Below are 6,042 nucleotides of genomic sequence, written 5' to 3' on the forward strand. Positions count from 1 at the left end.
TAAATTGTGTTATATATTTTTTTTTAATTACATAATATAATCATATATAATATGATAACATTTATTAATTATTTATTATTTATAAATTTATATATATATATATATATATATATATATATATATATATATATATATATATATATATATATATATATATATATATATATATTATAATATACATATAATAATAATAATTAATCATATGTATTTATATATAGGTTCATTTTAAATTTACACTTAATTATTTTGTATTCTATTTTACCTATTTAATTCTAATGCTCAAGTTATATTTTTATAAATTTCCAATTAATTTACATATACATATTTATTTACAACCAATTGTTCGTGAATTGTCGGGAATGGTCAAAAGGACAAATGCACTCTTGTAAACTGTTCCGAAGTTTTTGGGACTCAACATTACAGACTTTGCTTATCGTGTCGGAAACATATAAAGATTAAAGTTTAAATTTGGTCGGAAATTCCCGGGTCACTACAATACATCTAAGAGGAATCAAACACTTAATGCATATAGTACTTGTATAGGATGTTGGGTATCTTTTATAGGTATTAAATGAAGTAAATAGGCCAAAAGAATAAGGTTTAAATGGATTCACACGAGTATCCAACGGCTAGGTGAAAGTGACTTGACAGCGTGCGGTCGACCCACGGTCGACCGTGACCTGAGCCGTGGCAATGACTAGTTTTGTCTCTCACTTTAAATAGCAAGACTTGGAGAGCATTTGATGGGGAACCTATTGCATGCTTCAACTCTAAATATATCAGATAATCACAAGACCTTCATTCATATATGTTTGTGATTAGCAAGAGAGATTCTATAATATCATAGATTATAGAATTGATGTAAACTTACTTTCAAATTACTATTTTTGTGAGTTTACTTAGTGTGGTATTATCCTTTGAATTGTCTTGGGAATATCATCACTCTATGTGAAATGACTTCTCTTTATTTTAGGATAGAGGACAGATTGTCCACATCTCACCTCCCTCATACCTCGTGAGCGCGGGATTGGGTATCGTTATTGTTGTTGTCATATTTTATTATTAACACCATCAATCTAATTTATCTTGTTTATTGTAAATTAATCAAGAAATTAATAGTATATTACTGTACATTAATCGAGTTTATAAAAGAAAGAGAGTAGGAAGTTAAGTACCAAAATCATACAGGTGATTCGAAGTAGATTTAAATTTTACGTTATATATATATATATATATATATATAATAGTTGTGATACGTTTATATTTTATACTATTTCTATCTTGTGCTAAGTATCTCTTCTTTTTTAAATATTATAAGAGGATCATTATCTTTTATCATTAAAGAAGCTAAGAATCATTATCTTTCATCATTAAAGAAGCTAACACTTTTACGACCATAAGTTCATGACTAACTTTTAATTACAACCATCCATTTTGCCTATTAGCTAACAAAAAAAAAAAGCTACATTAGCTGATCATCCGATTAAAAGACTAAAATACGCTCACTTTTAATCATAATCTACAACAGCTACCACTCAATTACCCACCAGACATTGAATCAGAAAACCTAATCGTACTTTCAAATTCTCTCTTACGATCTTTCTCATCACACAAATTATACATCGTAAACCTATATGACGATCTTTCTCTGACGATCTTCCATGTTATTCTCAGAAGATTTGCTCATCAAACACCTATTTCATCGTCTACTCCAAAAGCCATCCATTCAAACATGTTAAACCCTAAACCCAATAATCATTTTTATTAAAATCGATCATAATCTTCCTACGATTAAATCATTTAAAAAGAGATTCGGAAGAGCCGTCGTCGTAGTAGTAACTACTATCTATGAGGTAAACTACATCGTCTAGAGTCTAGACGATTATATTCGAAGTTGTTATTCTGTAGTTTCATTTTTAATTTCTTTCAATCTTATTATTAAAACTTTGTCGTTGGTTTTTTTTACAAATAAAGTGCTGGATTATATGATCGTTACATATAACATAATTAAACAATGTGTTAGACAAGTATCTGATGCAGAAGCTTTTGTTTTACAAGTATCCGAATTCGCATTTTAAATTGAAATTCGACCAATTCATCATTCAACTCCGGTTTGTGATCTTACTATATGATGTTTGTTCAATTTTAAATTTTCAGTGTTTGAAGATGATAATGATTAGTATTACATCTGTGATGATGATAATAACTTGAACATTTTTCTGTATAGTTGTGGCAAGTGGGTTGTTGCTGAGAATTCTGAGCAGAAGTGATTAATAATAATTGCACAAACGTGAAGAAATGGTATGAAGTTATGTTTGTTGTTGGTTGATTTAGTCCCGATTGTTTATGTTGTAAATTGTGAGAAAAATGTGTTCAATTTAATCATAGGGTTTGTGAGGTGTAGTGAAGCACTTGAAAAGCTCTGGATATAGTACGAATTATTGTCCATATTCAAACTGAAGAACCTCTTATTTAACTAGAAATCATTACTGAAATCGTATGATCAAGAAAACAATGTTTCAATACAATTTTGGGAGGTTAATGTGAACTTTACAGCCATTGAGATTCATTATACGGTTAAGGTGGCAATATGGGCGGGTATGGTCCCCCAGGTGACAGCTCAAAGTGGGGTAACTGTTTCTAACGATCTTCATTTCTATTGATCAAAATGTATCTTTTATTTGAGGTAGTAGATGTTTAAAACTGTTTTACACTCTTGATGCTTAAGTTGCCATCATTAAACAATGTCGGGTATCATCAATTCTGATTATATATTTTATGTTTCAAATTGAATGATATAGTTGAGTATATGATCACATTGATTGAATGACATATATTTCGTTTATGCTGGTAATTTATATAAAGGTTCAACAAAAACGTACTACTTTGTTTGAAACGCTCAGCAAGAATATCAATGGTGCCTCGAGAATTACAGGAATGATTCAAACATCCTAAGGTATCTTTAGAGATGAAGGCCTTTGGTATGCCATTGTTACTAATAAATGTTTTTCTTACTTTTTTTTGTTGTGAATTAGGTTGCTTTTATGGTTAGGTAGGTCAAGTTATGGCCAGGTCTATATACCATCTATTCGTCGGTTGTACTCACCATTAAAGAATTGGGGAGATCACGTATGTTACATTGAAAACCTGGGTACTATCATCGACTGATGGTCTTCGTATGTTATGGTATGTTCAGGGTCTGCAATGGTTGACCTTCTTGGTCATACATGTAAGTGAACCTTCATTTTATACATAAATTGATACATGTGTTATATATTAGTTGAGATTTAGATTTTTAAGCAGGCCGAGATATACGAGATTAAAGAGGATGAATATTCACTTGTGTAGTAGCCTTCCGGTTTGGATATTTGTTAATAAAAACGAACAATGTCTAGAAAAATACAGAAAAATGTCTAGATATAGTAAGTAGTCAGATGGGGTTTAAGTCCCAAATTTGTAATACTTGAGCTGATAATTAATATATGGGGTGAAATGGTTATTTGTTATTTCCAAAATTACCAGTGTTTCATCATATAAGGACTTCAAGAACTCATCTCATTGATGCTTCAAGGGCCATCATGGGCGTTCTATCTCAATTCTGGTTGATTATGTAGCCTAAATTATTTACTTACATATATATTTCTAGAGGAAAACATCTTGATTTGTAGTAGTAGATCCATGAGTTGTACCTCAATTGAACCATATTCAATTGCACTGAGATGATTGTAGTCTTTTAGATATTCATCTCAATTTATGATTGTAGTTTTGACTAATCAATTAAATTAATTATCGATACCAAGTGTGTTAGGGTAATATATGCGAATAACGTTATGACTAATAATTAAAATCACCTCTGACATTTGTAGGTAATGACATCTTACAACTAGAAACCAACATGTTTTTCCTACTGTGCAGACGGATACCAAGAGCTAGGAGGCGAATGCGGTACCAAAACAAATCGAATTTAAGAGATTGCAGTGTCGTTTTCCGAAAACTTTTTTTTCCACGGACACGAGAAAGGTTTGCAAATTTTTGATAAAGAAATGGAATTATCGAATTTGGGATGTGGTATGACCACTATATGTGGAAAATCGATGGGTTGGGTTAAGGGTCAAAATGGTTACTTTATGTATGCTTTTAAATGGGTAAGTGACCCAGGTACAATTTTTGTTTAAATATTCAGAAGTGTTAGAGAAGACCAAGACCAGGTGATCTGCAATAGCATTAATATTTTTACCAACATTACTATTACCATACTTAAAAATGTTAGGAGTGATGGTCCCAAATGGTGGAATGTCAAAGAACAACTGTATCATATTATGTCTTAGATGATTGTTAATTTACACAACTCAATTTTTGATTTTTTTTTTTTTTTTTTTTTTCATATTTTGTTTTTGGTTCTGCACAGATATCCGATTTTGACATGAATATAGATTATTTGTATAACTTTTGTCAAAGAATAAGTTGATGGATAATGTATTTACTTATATATTGATGTTCCTTTAGAATCTGGTAAGTTGTAACTGTTTTGCAAATGTAAAATGATGCACGTTATGTAATACATGAAAGTAAACAAATACAAGTTGGTAATTGTCTTTTGTTATACTCAAAATTAGCTAACTTACAAATGTATCTTTATGATCACTGAATTTCAGCGAATTACAAAGGTAGGGGGATTTACATAATTAAGATTAAAGTGAAGTGGCAATTACATATTGAAATGAAATATGAATAGAAAAGAAGATTTGATGATTACTATGGCTAAATAAAAGTTAGAACCTCTATGTTTATATGAAATGAAATAATGATGATATATGATTATCCTAATGTTAAAACAGAACTTGATGGATTGACATTGTACTTCCAGTTATTGATGACACTTAAAAGATGTACAATCAAGCTTTAAAGAGGTAAAATCAAGGGATTTAGGATCAAGCCTTACACATCATTGAAACACGAGTAACTAAAAATCTAGCATTAACACCATTGTCCTCAACCTCATCAGCCACACTAGTTGAAGCTATCAATGATTCTTTTGCGACTTGATGTCATACTAAGAGTGGCATTGGTGTCCATTATCTTCCGTGTAGTTCTTGGTAAACGTTACTAGAAATTGTGTAGTCATGTATACTGGTTGAAATATTGTGTATTATTATTATCTAAACTGTTTTATGTTTTAACAAGGGAAATTAGCCGGTCATAATGAACTCAATCAACATCACTCTATTTTGTCTTCGACGTTAATTCTGTCTTAAATACATGGTTGGTTTATACGATGATTTATCATTTCAATATCATTTTTTTCTATATGAGATTACTTAATGTTATCATTTTACTTGCCTATGAATACACATTATTTAATTATAAGCTACTTGTGAAATGATTTTATTACATCATCTAATTAATTACATATATTTCGCAAATTTACTTATTTAATCCCGCGAATTCGTGGGTATTAAACTAGTAATAAAAATAATTGGGCTTCATATAAAATCAACATTTAATGACCATGACTAAATAACACTTCGACCTGGGCTGCTGCCTCACATTTGTGGTTTCCTGGGCCACCGACCATGTGACCCATCTCTCTCTCTCTCTCTCTCTCTCTCTCTATATATATATATATATATATATATATATATATATATATATATATATATATATATAAAGTACAGGGATCAAATGAGAACTTTTTGGGATTGAGAACTCTAGGAACTCACGCGGGCGAACAAAAATTACGAAGGGTGAACAAAAATTAATTTGGTTCGAACAATTTTTTCTCCCCTTAATTTGCAACTATTTGATTCGATCGATATGTGTTGTTTTTGGTTTAATTGATGATTGACGAAGGTTATCATGATGATTCTAAGCATTTTTCGTAAAGGATTTGACTCCTAAAAACGTCCATAAGTCGATTTTGATTTTGAAGTTCATATGAAAAAAAAAGCCATGTTCATCAATGATTCTTCATTTTGATGTTCCCTTAATGAAATGTCCCGTTCATATAGATTATAAACGTACCATATTAATTGATTTCGTCGC

General features: G+C 30.5%; 1 long non-coding RNA gene across 5 annotated transcripts; it reads left to right on the plus strand.

Moving 5' to 3' along the window:
- The first annotated feature begins 1,538 nt into the window (after nucleotides 1–1,538).
- On the plus strand, nucleotides 1,539–5,079 carry LOC139857587 (uncharacterized). Of its 5 annotated transcripts, XR_011762601.1 has the most exons (5): nucleotides 1,539–1,853; nucleotides 2,228–2,956; nucleotides 3,036–3,229; nucleotides 3,916–4,020; nucleotides 4,184–4,510. It is a non-coding gene; the product is annotated as an uncharacterized lncRNA (long non-coding RNA). The 5 variants fall into 5 exon arrangements; XR_011762602.1 differs by lacking the exon at nucleotides 4,184–4,510 and adding an exon at nucleotides 4,868–5,079 and having other exon boundaries at nucleotides 1,539–2,956; XR_011762600.1 differs by having other exon boundaries at nucleotides 1,539–2,956; nucleotides 3,867–4,020.
- Nucleotides 5,080–6,042: the final 963 nt, after the last annotated feature.

The sequence above is a fragment of the Rutidosis leptorrhynchoides genome, chromosome 7 (genome assembly GCF_046630445.1).
Source record: "Rutidosis leptorrhynchoides isolate AG116_Rl617_1_P2 chromosome 7, CSIRO_AGI_Rlap_v1, whole genome shotgun sequence".
NCBI lineage: Eukaryota > Viridiplantae > Streptophyta > Magnoliopsida > Asterales > Asteraceae > Rutidosis > Rutidosis leptorrhynchoides.